The sequence below is a fragment of the Entelurus aequoreus genome, linkage group LG01, assembly GCF_033978785.1.
Source record: "Entelurus aequoreus isolate RoL-2023_Sb linkage group LG01, RoL_Eaeq_v1.1, whole genome shotgun sequence".
Classification (NCBI taxonomy): domain Eukaryota; kingdom Metazoa; phylum Chordata; class Actinopteri; order Syngnathiformes; family Syngnathidae; genus Entelurus; species Entelurus aequoreus.
In genome coordinates this window covers 33,541,033-33,559,750 of record NC_084731.1, presented here as the reverse complement: position 1 = coordinate 33,559,750, position 18,718 = coordinate 33,541,033, and the positions used below count along the sequence as shown (strand labels likewise).

At 38.9% G+C, this 18,718-nt stretch overlaps 1 protein-coding gene and 1 long non-coding RNA gene across 4 annotated transcripts in view; one reads left to right on the top strand and one right to left on the bottom strand.

Annotated features, from left to right (window-relative positions):
* The window catches only part of LOC133650833 (fidgetin-like), a 28,155-nt gene extending 27,614 nt beyond the window's left edge, over positions 1–541 (bottom strand). For 2 of the 3 annotated variants that reach the window (XM_062048519.1, XM_062048537.1), the window contains exon 1: positions 408–541. The gene's annotated coding sequence lies outside the window, so the exon portion shown is untranslated. Of the gene's footprint in view, positions 1–108; positions 141–407 lie in introns of those variants that run through there. The other variant, XM_062048529.1, reaches the window with a different exon arrangement.
* Positions 1–18,718, top strand: part of LOC133650847 (uncharacterized) — an 83,315-nt gene that overhangs the window by 39,470 nt on the left and 25,127 nt on the right. The gene's annotated exons all lie outside the window — the stretch shown is intronic.

The window sequence follows — 18,718 nt, the reverse complement described above, 5'->3', positions numbered from 1 at the left end:
AGGAACGCACACATGTCAGAGGCGTCAGACACTTTAAAAGATCGGCTCGTCAATTTCTATCCATGGTCAAAGTGTAACTGGTCAACAAATAGAAACATTTTTGCAGACCTCCTTATCCTGTGTATTCAAGAGAGTTGGAATGGTAAACGGAAACGGACAAGTTTGAAATCCGCTAAAGCTCGCAAGCACTGCAAAGCGCACAAAACAAAAAGATGAGGGGGAAGAACAATTTGCAAGAGCGAACATGTGAAAGAATGTCTAAAAAATTATGACTTTTAGGAGCCATCCTTGAGGACCCATTCCCTTCCCCTGGAATCACCTATACAGGACAAGCTGGTGAGAATGCCAGGCATGCCAAGCAGAACACATACAAGACATACCACATGAACAGCCAAAGCCTTACTGACCTGATCATGCATCTGCTTGATTTCAAAAAGTAATCCACTATTCCACAAAACCGAGAGAGGGAGAGAATGTATGTGTGTGTAAATTGTGTGTATGTGGCTTGGACTCTCTTGTGGGACCATATCTTTCTCTCCTCCACTCCCTTGATCGCCCTGCAGCTCCCTCCCTCTCCTAGTGACAACAGAGCAGCACATACATCCCCTCCCCCAATTGCACAAACCCTCCCCCCTTTTGTTAAAACTATTTCAGCAGGAAGAGAGAGAGAGGTGGGGGGGGAAGTGACCAATCATGCCATGTCAGTGGAGCAAGCTTCCCCCTGCAGTGCATGCATGCTTGAATGTGTGTGTGCATTCACGTGTGTGTGCGTGTGTGTGTGTTATCATTTCGGACAGTTTGATAAATGAGCATACATGCAAGACACACGCCACTGAAAAATTGTGAATTTTCTCCTCAGCTGACCACATGAGAAGTGCAGTCATTGTCAATGACTTCTATTGATCCAGCACATTGATCTCGGTATTGTTGGGAGGGTGGAGTCGCAACAACCGTGTCAATATTACCTAATTCCTGCCGTCTCCCCCATGCACATGCGGACAAGAGCAAATGACCTCAGCTTTGGCCTCAAACCTTTGTGGGTTAATTTCCTTACCTTTAACTTATAAGCACGCTGCTTGTATTTCTCTTTTTTTCATCGTGGAAACACAGCTGTGCTTCTGCATTTAGAGTTAGCGTGTAGGAGGGACAAGCTCCTCATGTTACTCCGCTGTAAATGGTCACGGCTCAGCAATACACACTCTCCAAACACCAGGCCCTCTGCCAACACGTATACACACTTTTGACACAGGTGAAGACGGCTTGCAAAAAGGAGATTTTTTTCACACAGTATCTGCTTGTGGGTTTTGAATAATAATGAATCATTTGGAGAAGGACGTAGATCTGGACACTCATTTATATACCAAAATACTCAGCAATGTACACGATAACACTTTAGTATGGGGAACATATTCTAAGTAACAAATACTTATTTTAGAGTTATTTGGACACTAATAAGCAATAATTCTGAGGATATTGAGGGAAGACTCTTAGTTAATGGCTTACCTGTTGTATAATAAGGCCATGCAGAATAAGGCATTAATAAGTACTTAATAATGACTAATTAAGGGCCAATATGTTACTAATTTACATTTTAATAAGCAACTAATTAATGGTGAATATGTTCCCCATACGTATTACCATGTACACTTGGTGTATAATTAGTTTTTTTACACAAAAGTTTGCCTTTGTTTTTGTATACTATCGCAGTGGAAAATTGCATGTAACAATAGTGCAATCTGCAATCGAGTGCCCAAACAACGAATCCCACATGCTGGTGACTCAATCCCAATGAAAAATGCACAGTGGGATCGCGTGGCTCAACTATTAGGGCTTCCGTGCCAGCAACTTGAGGGTTGCAGGTTCGATTCCCACTTCTGTCATCCGAGTCTCCGCCGTTGTTTCCTTGAGCAGCGCACTCTACTCACCTGCGCCCAGTGCCAACCACACTGGATGTGGTTTTCATAATGGGAAGTGCTTTGAGTCACTCGAGAAAAGAGCGCTATGTACTGTAGATATAATCTACTTCACTTTTATAGGACGCTATTGACCAGGGGTTCCCAAACTACGGCCCATGGGCCAGATCCGACCGCCAGCGTTCACTGTCTGACCAAAAAGCCCCCCACCCAAAAAAAAAAATATATATATATATATATATATATATATATATATATATATATATATATATATATATATATATATATATATATATATATATATATATATTAGGGGTGTGGGAAAAAATCGATTCGAATTTGAATCGCGATTCTCACGTTGTGCGATTCAGAATCGATTCTCTTTTTTGATTGTATTTTGTATTATTTATTAAAACTTTTTTTTTTTTTTTTTTAAATGAATCAATCCAACAAAACAATACACAGCAATACCATAACAATGCAATCCAATTCCAAAACCAAACCCGACCCAGCAACACTCAGAACTGCAATAAACAGAGCAATTGAGAGGAGACACAAACACGACACAGATCAAACCAAAAGTAGTGAAACAAAAATGAATATTATCAACAACAGTATCAATATTAGTTACAATTTCAACATAGCAGTGATTAAAAATCCCTCATTGACATTATCATTAGACATTTATAAAAATTAAAAAAAAAAGAACAATAGTGTCACAGTGGCTTACACTTGCATCGCATCTCATAAGCTAGACAACACACTGTGTCCAATATTTTCACAAAGGTAAAATAAGTCATATTTTTGGTTCATTTAATAGTTTAAACAAATTTACATTATTGCAATCAGTTGATAAAACATTGTCCTTTACAATTATAAAAGCTTTTTACAAAAATCGACTACTCTGCTTGCATGTCAGCAGACTGGGGTAGATCCTGCTGAAATCCTATGTATTGAATGAATAGAGAATCGTTTTGAATCGGGAAAAAAATCGTTTTTGAATCGAGAATCGTGTTGAATTGAAAAAAAAAAAAAAGATTTTGAATCGAATCGTGACCCCAAGAATCGATATTGAATCGAATCGTGGGACACCCATGGAGTTCATGTAGGCTTTATGATGCACTTACATTATTATATCAACTATCAGAAACAGAAACTCTTCATTTACAAACCCCGTTTCCATTTGAGTTGGGAAATTGTGTTAGATGTAAAAATAAACGGAATACAATGATTTGCAAATCCTTTTCAAACCATATTCAATTGAATGCACTACAAAGACAAGATATTTGATGTTCAAACTCATAAACTTTATTATTTTTTGCAAATAATAATTAATTCAGAATTTCATGGCTGCAACACGTGCCAAAGTAGTTGGGAAAGGTCATGTTCACCACTGTGTTACATGGCCTTTCCTTTTAACAACATTCAGTAAACGAGGTTTCTGTGGTTCATCCGTTATACAGTATATATATATATATATATATATATATATATATATATATATATATATATATATATATATATATATATATATATATATATATATATATATATATATATATATATATATATATATATATATATATATATATATATATATATATATATATATATATATAGTATATACAGTATGTATGTCCTGTCCAGCCGCTCAGCCAAATCATATTGTTGATGTAGATGTCCATATCTGCTGTACAGATTTATTTACTTTACAAAAGAGAACGGTGAGATACTTCTTCTTTTTGCCTTACTTTATTAATTATAGATATTAGATATATTTAGTGTTTCGCCCTTGGCCAAATTCTTTTAACCCAATGTGGCCCCTGAGTCAAAAAGTTTAGGAACCCTTGCCATTGACAGATCTCAGCAAGGAAATCCTTTATTCCTTTTTATTGTGTGTGTATGAAAACGTTGCGTACGTGTCCTTCCTTCTACCATGGTCTGTGCTACCTGTCTTTGTGCTGTTTACGGAATATGGCGTTCTTAGTATGGCCCAACTGTTTAGACAGTCTTTGTGGGGTTTTTTTTGTTTGACTGAGAAATAACCCAACGGAGGATCAAAGAAACTTGTGAAACTTGTATAGAAGGTGAGAAATGTTATTAGATTGAAGCAAGAACTCGTAGTAGCGTCCGTCTGCCTCTCTCATCCGCTCATCAACGTCTTTGCTAACACGAGTTTTCAATAAAGGTAAACGTGATGTTAAAATTCAATTTACCCATTTTATTCATCATTTATATACATTTCACATTGTTATCTGCGTTTGAAACTGTAATTACTCTATGGATAATATGTTTGCGTGTCTGGAACTGATTTTTTGGACTTAGATTATTTCTTATGAGAAAAATGTATTTGGTTTTCGTACGATTCGGTGTTTATCAGATCTTTTGGAACGGATTAGTAACGGAAACTGAGATACTGCTGTACTGTAATGAGCCAGTTTAAGAAACAGTAAAAGCTTATAGTGTAAAAATTATTAGACCGTAAGCTTAAAGTGATAGTATTATGAGGAGAGTTATCCCAATTTGATGATACACAGAGCCATTTGCTAAATCATCTACGTCAGACCATGTACATATATATTCTAATTAAAGGGGAACTGCACTTTTTTTTGGAATGTTGCCTATTTTTCACAATCATAATTAGAGACAAGACAAAAGTTGTTGTTTTTTGCATTCTAATTTTGTTAAGTCGGCTCGTTCTTGTTGGCTGGCAAGCAGCTAATGGGAGCAATCAATTCTGCCGCTTAATCAATTTAAAAATGCATCCAAAAACCGCCAACAATACTTCATTTAATCAAGCTGTAGCAACATTGTTATTGTAAACGCAAACACTGAGGAACTCTTTTTGTAGCGTAGGAAGACATCGTTTTGGGACGGCCTGTTAAAGGCCTACTGAAACCCACTACTACAGACCACGCAGTCTGATAGTTTATATATCAATGATGAAATCTTAACATTGCAACACATGCCAATACGGCCGGGTTAACTTATAAAGTGCAATTTTAAATTTCCCGCGAAACTTCCGGTTGAAAACGTCTCGGTATGATGACGTTTGCGCGTGACGTCACAGGGGGAACGGAAGTATTTGGACCCCATTGGATCCAATACAAAAAGCTCTGTTTTCACCACATAATTCCACAGTATTCTAGACATCTGTGTTGGTGAATCTTTTGCAATTTGTTTAATGAACAATGAAGACTGCAAAGAAGAAAGCTGTAGGTGGGATCGGTGTATTAGCGGCTGGCTGCAGCAACACAACCAGGAGGACTTTGACTTGGATAGCAGACGCGCTATCCGACGCTAGCCACCGACCGCATCGATGATCGGGTGAAGTCCTTTGTCGCTCCGTCGATCGCTGGAACGCAGGTGAGCACGGGTGTTGATGAGCAGATGAGGGCTGGCTGGCGTAGGTGGATAGCTAATGTTTTTAGCATAGCTCTGTGAGGTCCCGTAGCTAAGTTAGCTTCAATGGCGTCATTAGCAACAGCATTGTTAAGCTTCGCCAGGCTGGAAAGCATTAACTGTGTAGTTACAGGTCAATGGTTTAATAGTATTGTTGATTTTCTGTCTATCCTTCCAGTCAGAGGTTTATTTATTTTGTTTCTATCTGCAGTTAAGCCCGATGCTATCACGTTAGCTCCGTAGCTAAAGTGCTTCGCCGATGTATTGTCGTGGAGATAAAAGTCACTGTGAATGTCCATTTCGCGTTTTCGACTCTCATTTTCAAGAGGATGTAGTATCCGAGGTGGTTTAAAATACAAATCCGTGATCCACAATAGAAAAAGGAGAGAGTGTGGAATCCAATGAGCCCTTGTACCTAAGTTACGGTCAGAACGAAAAAAGATACGTCCTGCACTGCACTCTAGTCCTTCACTCTGACGTTCCTCATCCACGAATCTTTCATCCTCGCTCAAATTAATGGGGTAATCGTCGCTTTCTTGGTCCGAATCGCTCCCGCTGCTGGTGTAAACAATGGGTAAATGTGAGGAGCGTTCAACCTGCGACGTCACGCTACTTCCGGGACAGGCAAGGCTTTTTTTATCAGCGACTAAAAGTTGCGAACTTTATCGTCGATGTTCTCTACTAAATCCTTTCAGCAAAAATATGGCAATATCGCAAAATGTTTAAGTATGACACATAGAATGGATCTGCTATCCCCGTTTAAATAAAAACATTTAATTTCAGTAGGCCTTTAAGGTATTAGCCTTAAGCTACCTACGGCAAAAGATAAGCTAGCTTTTGCGTCGGCAGCTGAACCACTTTTAAGTTTGTAATGGTGCAACACAATATGATATGAAATGATATGATATAAAAAACACAAACAATCATATTACAGTATTTGAAAAGTAATAGCCCACATATGTTTTGTTTGTACACAGCTTGCTCGACAGTGTATGTCGTTTTAGTAACAAGCACAATTTGCTGCGTGTATCGTGATCAATATTAAAGTGACTTACTAGATGGACAGTTGTCTGTTTGGTCCAGCGAGCCGGGAAAGTTTTTTCGAGTTGATTTTTGGCAAGCAGGCCGTATATGTCCGCATAACTTGGCTTCAAGTTCCACATTTATACTCGCGTTTGTACTGGCTTTTATAACCAGCAGTTCATCCTCTGTATATTCTGGTTCAAAAAGATAAGTTGGGAACTTTCATTCGTCCAAAAATGTTCGTCTTTGTTGTCTGTTACCAAGTCTGCCATGATTAGAACACACTCACGTTTGTTTCCATAAATAAGAACACACGTTGTTGCCAGAAGTCGGAATTGTGCTGCCATGGAAATGGAAATAAATGCGCTGAGGAAAGACATTCCAGTAATGCATAAAATGACCAAAGTACGGTAAATATTGAATATATTACACAATCTTATGAAGGTGTTTGTTACTACATTATATAAATACTTGCAGTATGTGTATAAAACGTTGATGGGAGGAGTTTGGAAGTTGTTTTAAAGGGCTTTGAAGGCTACAACTGTGACTCTCATTAGCCACATTTTGGAAGCGTTTTTTTTTTTTTAAATCGTCTTTAGAATCCTAAAAAAAAACGGTGTGTTCTTGTCTGTCATTATGATTGTGAACGATAGACAAAATTCCCCAAAAAGTGCAGTTACCCTTTAAGGCTGTCAACATAAGGAGTTAAAATGATGGCATTATTTATTTATAAATGCAAATTATTCACTGAATTTATTTTGAGCGCACATGCTCCTTTGCCTTAACGGCAGAAGGTTACCTGAAAGGCAGGGCGCAGGTTGTTATTCTGTCAGTAGTCAGACCAATGCATACGCCAGTGCGAAGATGAGTGAAGAGACTCCAACTGGTGTGCTCGCTGGTAAATTTTCCTTCAAAATACCCCAGACAAGACTTTAGATAAAACCAAGATAATTTGCATGTATTGAAACGGATGAGGTGGCGACTTGTCCAGGGTGTACCCTGCCTTCCGCCCGAATGCAGCTGAGATAGGCTCCAGCACCCCCCACGACCCCAAAAGGGACAAACGGTAGAAAATGGATGGAATTATTTTATTGAAAGTACAACTTTAAAATACCATCGAAAAGAAAAACACTTGCTAAATGACTCAATATTACCAGATTAGGAGTCTTTGTAACCCATTTTAAAATGGTATTGTTATTATTTATATACCAATTACAATATTTTTAAATGATAGAATTTAGGCCACATAGTCCTTCCCTGGTTGGAGGGTTCTTCAGGAAGTTATAGTATGGGGGCCCATAATTTGTTGCTACGGCGCTGCTCTCAGGGCGTTAAATTGATTGCAGCTGGACTGCTCAGTTTGTCTGGAAAGATGTTTGAAGTACTCATCAAAATAGTCTTTATCATTTCATGCTCACAGACTTAGGTTGAACAGATCTAGTCTGAGCGCTATGTGCCGAGGCTCTAAGTACTGTATTTATCCTAAGGGACATATGCACAAGCAGGAATGGTTGTGTTCTTTTGTCGCGTAAAAGGTATAAAAGTTTACATCAAAACATTTTAACCGTAGAATGGAATTGTATGTTCACTCTAGTTTTGTCCAGATATCAATATTTTGGTACCAGTACCGGCGCAAAGTTCTAAAGCCAGCATCTGTGATGGTATGGGGGTGTATTAGTGCCCAAGGCATGGGTAACTTACACATCTGTGAAAGCACCATTAATGCTGAAAGGTACATACAGGTTTTGGAGCAACATATGTTGCAATCCAAACATCGTCTTTTTCATGGACGCCCCTGTTTATTTCAACAAGATAATACCAAGCCACATTCTGCACGTGTTACAACAGCGGGGCTTCGTAGTAAAAGAGTGCGGGTACTAGACTGACCTGCCTGTAGTCCAGACCTGTCTCCCATTGAAAATATGAAGCGTAAAATGCGACAACGGAGACCCCCGGACTGTTGAACAACTTAAGCTTTACATCAAGCAAGAATGGGAGAGAATTCCACCTGAAAAGTTTCAAAAATTGGTCTCCTCAGTTCCCAAATGTTTACTGAGTGTTGTTAAAAGGAAAGGCCATGTAACACAGTGGTAAAAATGCCTCTGTGCCAACTTTTTGGCAATGTGTGGCTGCCTTTAAATTCTAAGTTGATGATTATTTGCCAAAAAAAAATAAGTTTCTCAGTTCGAACATTATATATCTTGTCTTTCCAGTCTATTCAATTGAATATAAGTTGAAAAGGATTTGCAAATCATTGTATTCTGTTTTTATTTATGATTTACACAACGTGCCAACTTCACTGGTTTTGGGTTTTGTATTTTGTCCATCACAAAATGATGTTCAACCCTACTTGCTTCCGTTCATCAGGTACCTCAGAGAAGGAACAATGCAGCGGTCAGCTCTTTCACACTTACCTGCTTTGCTGACAGACACTGAAAAAAAAGCAAAAAACAAAAAGCCACACACTTTTCCAGGAAAGGAAACAATGCATTTAAACAATCACACAATGTGCCGCAGTGGCTGTTCTTTTCAACGTTTGAGCCGAAGCTTCCAGATTTGCTCTCTTGTTACACATAAGGAACACCTCTGTGTGTCCAGGTGACCCGTTTTTGGGCCATAAAGGAGTGTAAAGTCATGAGTGGAATAAAGGTGCACCTATCAGCAGGTTGGAGTGCACTGTTGGCGCGGTGATAGAATAAGACCAATGCACTCCAGAACACAAGTATTGACACATAAGGCCATGCTGGAAAGTGCGCGTGGTAACTCTATCCTGCCTCCTTTTGGCCCTGTGGGTGGGATAGGTCACATGATAGCACCCTAGAGAAGCTCAGCTGCTTGCCACTCTAATTCTGTCCCAAGCAGCTGAGCACTGGCCCACTGCTCCACTGAACTGTCCCACTAATTATAATAGGGTGCGCGTGTGCGTGCGTGTGTGTGCACATGAGAGCAGGGGCTTTAACATGACACACAAATCTTTTTTACCTGGACAGCTTGAATATAAATGTCATCAGATATGGAGGGTGAAATGTGCAACAGCAAGAGAAAAGAAGGGAGGAAAAAACAGGAAGAGGATATCTTTGGTGAAAAAGAACAGGAAATGTTGTGGAAATGTGTTGTCAGTAATGTCTCCCGCAGGTAGCACAGTGGCACTGCAGGACATTGCCTGCGTTTCAATGATAAGAATTGTTGCTCCTTTACAATCAAAATGTAGCAGTATGTATACTAGGGATGAACGATATGGCCTAAATTCTATATTGCGATATATATTCCAGCCTCCTGCGATAACGATATATATCACAACATATTATTTGGAATATAAATGATAATAATTAAAAAACATTTTTTTAATATTTTTAATAATAATTAATAATTTCAAGATGGGTTACAAAGGCTCCTAATTTAGCTGCTGACGTGTGCGGTAACATGGTGCATAATTTCCTACGGAAACTATTATTCAAGCTACTTGAAAAATGTAGTAACCTAAACTACTAGTTACTCTGTATGAATGTAGCTAAGATACAGGGGAAGCCACACTACAAGCTACATGGCAAAAGTAGCTTGCTAAATCAACACTACATATTGAATTCAAACTCATTAGCTCCACAGACGCCCATTTGAAAAGATATGCCAGGGACCCCATAAGAGAACATTTACAGGTGATTATCACCCATTTTAATTTCAAGTACCCCCAGTTTGACATGCATTAAGCTACAGACCTCCATTTAATGTAATTTCTATCTATAGGCCCACATGTATAATATCAATGTTAATGTAACTGAGTGTACAAATAAAATCAAATAAACCCAATAATGGTCCATTACTATTAACTATCTGTCATTTTGCTGGGGACACCCTACACCAGTGGTTCTCAAATGGGGGTACTTGAAGGTATGCCAAGGGGTACGTGAGATTTTTTTTAAATAGTCTAAAAATAGCAACAATTCAAAAATCCTTTATAAATATATTTATTGAATAATACTTCAACAAAATATGAATGTAAGTTCATAAACTGAACATCAAATCAAGTAGGCTATTCCATTAATTACCATAAACCCAGAGTTTCCCCCATGCCATGATGGTTTGACCCTCACTAAAATGTCTGTCAAAAAGAACTGTGAAAAGAAATGCAACAATGCAATATTCAATGTTGACAGCTAGATTTTTTGTGGACATGTTCCATAAATATTGATGTTAAAGATCTATTTTTTTGTGAAGAAATGTTTAGAATTAAGTTCATGAATCCAGATGGAACTCTATTACAATCCCCAAAGAGGGCACTTTAAGTTGATGATTACTTCTATGTGTATAAATCTTTATTTATAATTGAATCACTTGTTTATTTATCAACAAGTTTTTAGTTATTTTTATATCTTTTTTTCCAAATAGTTCAAGAAAGACCACTACAAATGAGCAATATTTTGCACTGTTATACAATTTAATAAATCAGAAACTGATGACATAGTGTTGTATTTTACTTCTTTATCTCTTTTTTTCAGCCAAAAATGCTTTGCTCTGATTAGGGGGTACTTGAATTAAAAAAATGTTCACAGGGGGTACATCACTGAAAAAAGGTTGAGAACCACTGCCCTACACCCCACTGTATGTGTTTATATTAGTTTTCCTTTTCTTTGGCCCACCCTTATAGTGTAATTCATTTTCTCTGCGTACTGTAAATAAAAACAGCAGTAATGTGTGTGTTGATAATGGTTATGTGCAGCCAAACCTTTCATGAACTCCACTTACCTTAGTGTGGCGTCTTAAATTTGTGTTAGACGTCATGGATGTTGAGAGCAGTTTGGATGTTGATTTACTTAGTAAACAATTAAAAGTTGTTTTCTCTAAACGCATGAATGTGTCTAAATATGGCCAAGAAGACGCATTGTGAGTTTCCTTGATGTCTTCATCACTCATGGAAAATCTGCACAGAATCCCTCTGTCATTTTTTTCCCCCCGAGTCGTCAGCTTGAAGCTTGCCTCTGTCTCTGACTCCTTTATTGTCATGTGGTATGTGCATGTGTCTGTTATGGTTTGCTTACTGGTTTTCATGACCATCCCAATCTTCCTCTGATGGCCCAGTCCGTGATGTTTTGTTCTAACCTCGGCAATCGTGAGTCATCATACGTACACCAACCAGTCATTATGGATTATGTCCGTATTTTTTGTCCACCTCCCACCCGGATTTGCAGTCCATTGTCCTCCTTTGTAGCTTGTAGCTTTGATGTAAACTACCCAGTTACATGGGTCTTAAAATAGCTAAGCTACAAGTATCTAGTTCAAAAAGTAGAGACGCTACCGCCACGCTACTGGAAAATGTAGTTAAGCTATGTAGCATTGCTACTTGTAGCGAACTACTGCTCAACACTGTTAAAATATAATGAGCACTTCTTTTTCTGTTGTTTCGATACTTAACATTAGTTTTGGACGATACTACAAATTTGTGTATCGATCTAATACTAAGTAGTTACAGGGCCAGTATTGGTCATACCAATGCTCATACTAATTTTCAAGATCATAAATTATAAAATTTTTGATCACAACTTTAATCAGACAATGTCAATTCATATATAAATGATTTACTTGTTCCCTTTTATTACATACACAATTTATAATAAAGTCAATAAAGTAAAATAAACAAAATAAAAAACTATTACTATGCACTCAAGATCTTCAAGATCAATGTTATGAGTGTCCTTCTATATGGTTTAGAATAATGGAAAACCGCTTCATCTATTGAAAGAAAGTTAGCACTATTTCGCATAAGCGCCTGCGTCGCATCCTTAGGACATGCTGGCCAAACACCATTTCAAATAACCGCAACATCAATTAAAGAGACCATCCAACTTCGACGTTGGAGATGGCGTCGACACGTGTGCCACATGCCATCATCTTCTCTCCAGAGAAGATCCGTTAATTGCACACCTCAAGGGAGGAGAAACCAAGGCCGACTAACCGAAACCTGGAGAAGAACTATAGAAAAAGAGCTCAGGAGTAAGAGACTATCCCTTAAGACTTCCCCCAGAATAGCGGCTGACAGGGCCAGATGGAAATTCCTTGCTTCGCCTCAAGCGCCAGAAGAGGACTGAGTGAGTGATTGACTCCCATTTTCTGGGTTTTTAAAAAACGACAAAAAAAATGTTTTTGATTATAGTATACTGATAGTGTACTTGGTATCATTACTGTCAATATTTGTATCGATCCTCCCACCCGAGTTTACATTCAAGATCGCTAGCTTAGCAGTTAGCTATGTTTTTTTGTATTTTCCTACGGAGTTTAGTGTAGCATGTTTGTTTGCTAGTCCTCCAGTAAGAAGAGTAGTTTATTTTTTGCCATGGAAACGAGGATTAGTGATTTAAAAGCTACACCTTGGAGGGACATTAGCTCGCTAGCAAGGAAGCTACATTAATAATAATAATAATAATAATACATTTTATTTTGTATAGCGCTTTTCAGAGTACTCAAAGACGCTTACAGGATAAAAAATTTAAATATAAAACAGTTCAAAGTAATAATATAAAATACAAGAAATATAAAAGCAGTACATTGTAAAATACATAATAATACTGGACATTTACAAGACAGGACATTACAAGACACAGAACACTAATCACTGGTTAAAAGCAGATCTGAAGAGGTGTGTTTTGAGAAGGCTTTTGAAAGTAGGAAGGTCTGAGCAATCACGGATGGGTATGGGAAGAGAGTTCCAGAGTGATGGAGAAGGCTCTATCACCCCAGGTTCGGAGCTGGGTTCTGAGTGGTGGGGAGTGGAGGTTGGCATCAGAAGAGCGGAGGCTGCATGAAGGGGTATGGTGGTGAAGCAGGTTGGTGAGGTAGCAGGGGGCCTGGTTGTGGAGGGTGTGGGTGAGCAAGCAGGCGGCAGAGTTTTGAATGTATTGGAGTTTATTGAGAATTTTGCAAGATGAGCCGTAGAGGATGTTGTTGCAGTAATCAAGTCTGGAGGTGATGAAGGCATGGATCAGGGTTTCATCGGCAGAGAAGGAGAGGGATGGACGTAGACGGGCAATATTTTTGAGGTGGAAGAAAGCAGTTCTTGTAAAGTGGTTGACATGGTGTTCAAAAGAGAGGTTATTGTCCAGAATGACTCCGTCGAGTAATCCTTCAATCATTTGTCGCGGTCTAATTTAATGGAGACAGCTCAATTTGCATAACCACGATATGACGATTGTACTAAAAGTTCTATCATCTGCCAAATCAATGTCATTTTTATCGTCTAATGCGTAACTCTGTGTTAAGTGTGTTAAGTGCTTACAATTCTCACATAAAATATAAGTCATTCAAAAACATATAATAGTTTAAAACAATTCTTTTAAGGAAAGTGCAATATTTGTATTAAATGAAAGTTACTTATTTGTCAAGTACAGCGATAATAGTTCCAGCTTGTTCCCCATCTCTATTGCACAATGGTGGCACACTGCTTCCGTCTTATGCGTTTACCTTTGAATTTTACATAGTTGCAAAGTGTCCCCAAACAGGATAATTTATTGATGCAAGAGGGTTTTTAAACTCTGGTTTCTCCTTGGCACTAATGCTAGCCATGACTCCTGCTAGCAAACCCCCCTGTACTCTTTTCGTCTACCAAGTAGACGTGCCACTCTATCGTGACTGTAGTACACTTCCTGTACTGAACTCTATAGGCCTTGTTATTGTTTCTACTGAAAAATCTGAATACATGTAGTATTACATCACTACCACTAATTTAAACAACAACTTTATATCACATATTTCCCACACATCGATTGACATTCGATTAAAAAAATATATATAATTTTTTTTATAGCTATTCTTCTTCTTATTTTGACGATCTGCCAATGTAAAGAATGAATTAGAACCTTTTCACCATCACATTTCTTTACTGATAGGCTGAGAGAAACCACATTGTTCTACTGACTTACACATGACAGTAGATAGCCGCTTTTTGCCTAAGTTTATGTCCTGAGACTAATAAATAAATTATTTGAAGGAGTATTAAATCTATATTTTGACACTTAAAAAAAGCCTGGATTATGAAGTTTAATTTCATTCAATTATGCTGCCACAGTGAGGCTTCACCCTTGAGATTGTTGTTAGACCTATTTTTAACTTTTATTATCTTTTTTTTTAATTTTTAGGGTCTGCCTCCACATTCATTTTTATTGTATTTATACGGATGGAGTAGGCGTCTACCTTCAGGTCAAAGTGCTATGTACTAAAAATGTAAATAAAAGCCAAGTGTCAGGGGTACAAAAGCAGTATATTTGAAGGTACAACCCCAACGGCAAACCATTGTACCTCTAAAGATGGACAGCTCTCTGAAATGCATAATGCAGTACAGACAACGTTACAAAAAACAAACCTGATAATAAACACAAACTGCGTAGTAGTATCTTTATAGAGACGGCGTCCAGTAAGTAGTGAACGTAATGGAGAGAAGCGCTGGCATCACTAAAGACCAAATAAATCATAACATAATTATTAGTGGTGGTTCTTGCTTCATTCGTGCCCTGGGAGGGATACCCTTTACCTTCTTTCAGTTTTGATGTGTGAGAAAAACAATCCTGATATTGGAGCCTTGAGTATTGGCTGATGCCGATATTGATCCGATACGATATCTGCAGGAATCTTACAAACTTGTATTATTTTGTAGTGTGGAGTGTTAGAAAAGGTGAAATAGGAAGAGAAAAATGGTAGGTACTGTATAAAAGATCGTCTGGAAAAGACTTATGCTGAAATGAAGCGGTAATTGTTTTTTTCGGCAACACCGAGTGGCCACAATAATTAATTAAGTTAAGCTAATGACTCAGAAAGTTAAATGCGGACACATTTGTTTCTGGATACTTTTTAATACGCTTCTGCCTTGCAGACTTTGCATGTGTAAGTAATATGCAACTATAATTATTTGGTACATGTTAATATTGACAAATGGGCTGTTTTTTTCAGGAAATGTCCAAAAAAACTATTACTCTCATCGAAGACAAATACACTTCACTTCCTGTTTACGGCGTTCCACACCCTGGCATTGGCACCCCGCGCTGTGCAGATTCTGTGATATATAGTTTACTTTTAGACCCGGGCCTGGTTCCAGAGCCCTTGCTTTGCGTCGAGATGAGACCCACTAGATCATGGGTGTCAAACTCTGGCCCGCGGGCCAAATTTGGCCCGCTGTGTAGTTTCACTTGGCCCTTGAGGCGATATCAAATTAACAGTAGAGCTGGCCCGCCGATTATATACAGCGGCGGTGCCGCGGTAACACCGCATTCACCGCTTATTCTCATACTTGCCAACCCTCCCGGGAGACTCCCAAATTTCAGTGCCCCTCCCGAAAATCGTCACGTCCGCTTTTCATCCAGTCCAACGAGTGCTGGCCCAGTCACATAATATGTGCGGCTTCTGCACGCACACACAAGTGAATGCAACGCATACTTGATCAACAGCGATACAGGTTACACTGAGGGTGACCGTATAAACAACTTTAACACTGTTAGAAATATACGCAACACTGTGAACCCACACCAAACCAGAATGACAAACACATTTCGGGAGAACATCCGCACCGTAACACAACATAAACACAACAGAACAAATACCCAGAGTCCTTTGCAGCAGTAACTCTTCCGGGACGCTACAAGGTGTGTGTGTGTGTGGGGGGGGGGGGGGGTTTAGTGGTAGCGGGGGTGTATTTTGTAGCGTCCTGGAAGAGTTAGTACTGCAAAGGGTTCTGGGTATTTGTTCTGTTGTGTTTATGTTGTGTTTATGTTGTGTTCTCCCGAAATGTGTTTGTCATTCTTGTTTGGTGTGGATTCACAGTGTTGCGTACATTTCTAACAGTGTTAAAGTTGTTTATACGTCCACCCTCAGTGTAAGCTGTATCGCTGTCGATCAAGTGTGCATTGCATTCACGTGTGTGTGCGTACAGAAGCCGCACATATCTTGTGACTGGGCTGGCACGTTGTTAGAATGGATGAAAAGCGGACGTGACGACAGCTCGTAGAGGACGTTAAATACAGTGCCTTGAAGGCACGCCCCCAAGACCGTGGTCCGGGTGGACTACAAGATATAATGACTGATGAACACCTTCGTTCGATAATGAAGGTTGCTTCAGCTCAAAGCCTGACCCCCGACATTAATGAGCTAGCATCCAAGAAAAGATGGCAGGTATCTGGCTTGGGCACATCAGATTAGATCAGTGTGTTGCAAACTGAGCAGTTTGGTTTATTGAATGGTTGGTTTATTCATTGTTATTTTATTTATTATTTTATTTTCAAATATATTAGCCTGTGGAGCTGCAAATAGAAAAGAGGCATTCAATTTTTATTTAAATTGTATTTGATATGCCATTGATATTTTTTAATTATTATTATTATTATTATTATATGAAACTCGATTTTGCATGTCACTATAAAGTTATATAAGCCTTGCTTGTTCAATATTCAATGCAAAACTTGTTTGGGTCCCTATTAAAAGGTTCATTTGTTCAACCTTGGCTCGCGGCTTTGTTCAGTTTTAAATTTTGGCCCACTCTGTATTTGAGTTTGACACCCCTGGACCCGATCCAGCTGGAACTTCTGTAACTCGCGCACCAGCTGAGGCTCCTTTCACCCTAGCGAGGTGACGTTCCACGTTCTAAGTGCCCAGCCTTAGACTGCCGCCCAGCTCACAAAGCACCCAACTTCTATGACCCCTCCTACGGTTGGTCAGCCTATTGGAGGGAGGACCCACGTTTCCTTGGAACACGCAAACTCCACCACGATAAGGTAGCAGCTCATGAAGGAGGATTTTAAAAACAAATGAATAAATTTGGATAATGGATAACAGATGACAATCCATTTTCCGTTTTTTGTTTATTATTATCAAACCAAAAAAGGAGAAAGTTGATGGTCCGTGTATCTTCCGTTCATTCTATTTCCTGTTCTGAAACGCAAAATAAAAAACAAAGTTATTATATATGGCAGATTTGAAAACAAACAAAAAAGGGTTGATTTTCATTAAAATATTGCCATAAAATTGTATTTTGTGCTGTTTTCCTTTTATGGATTTTTATTTTTCCAGATAAACACAAACATCGAATCAAAATGTAAAAATGTGTGGTTATCTGTGTGATGACAAATTGAACCGGAAGCAGTATTTTAGGTTTTCCTTTGCGTTTAGCATGTTTTTAGCATAACGCTAACATCTTTGCTCATCAGGAGTCCTATTGTCGTTTTTAAAAAAGTGTCATTAAATAGTTGTCCAACTTTTGTTTCGGAAATGAAAATAGAAAAAATGGCCCCAAATGTTTTTTTTTATTTGTATTTAAGAATTGGAAATAGAATGAATTGAGTTGATTTTTATCTCAAATTATTTTTGTATTCCAAACCAAAAATGGATGGCTGCGACGTACACGGACCGGAAACACACGCTGAAGCACTGAGAAGTGGCGATTTAGTAATGGACTGTGTAAACAGGATATGACGTAGAAGGATCCGCTTCTCCCAAATGTCTGCACCATGTGTACTGTACTGCACAGGAAATGAACTCCCCAAAATGGCAGCGCCCTAAGGCTTCCAGCAGCACACAAAATAAAAGAATGAATGAAACCTTTGTACACTGAGACATGGTTTGGTACAAAGGCATATTTGGCTCGATCTAAAAGTTTGTAAATGGAAAAGTTGGCAAATAGAGGGGTTCGTAAATCAAGGTTGCAGTGTATTTGGATGGCTTCACCCACACGTGCAGATGCGTCCTTTCTAATGCACGCTCTCCTCATCAAGTGCAGAATGTCAATTAGCTGAGCTAACTTGCCAAGTCCTCTGTGTCTCCTCAAGGTTTAATGGCACCGCTCTGTCTCAATGATTTCCAATTATAGATGCCAGCAGTCAGTCTCACACGGGCGGCCTCGTGTGTGTTCTCGTGCTGAGGAGAGGGAAGGAAGTTTTGAATCATAGCGTTCCAACGACAAAACAGCCTTGTTCTTTGCAAGCGTGCACTTCTTTTCCAAACACACACACGTAGAGGCAGTGCCTTGTTAGAGTGCTTTATTGTTCTCAAATATAGAGGACACAATATCCCAGCCTGGTAATAGAGGTTAGATTAATTGCTGACAAATCTGTATTCAGCAGTTCCTTTTTTCCTGCTGTGACAGATTTATGACAGAGATTGATGGAGGGGAGTGTCCAGCCCACAGCCGCCTCTGTTCTCAGAGAAAAGAGCAACGCAGCCCACCGCGTCCAACGGGGAACAAGAGGCAAGAGACACATCCTAAAATGTTGCCTTCGAGCGTGACGTTACCAAGACAGAAAGATGACATCATCATTGTTACAGCTTTTTTTTAATACAGTTGAAGTGCATGAAGTAACAATGAATTTAATGTAAATTGAATTAGATTAAGTACACTGTATGAACTAACA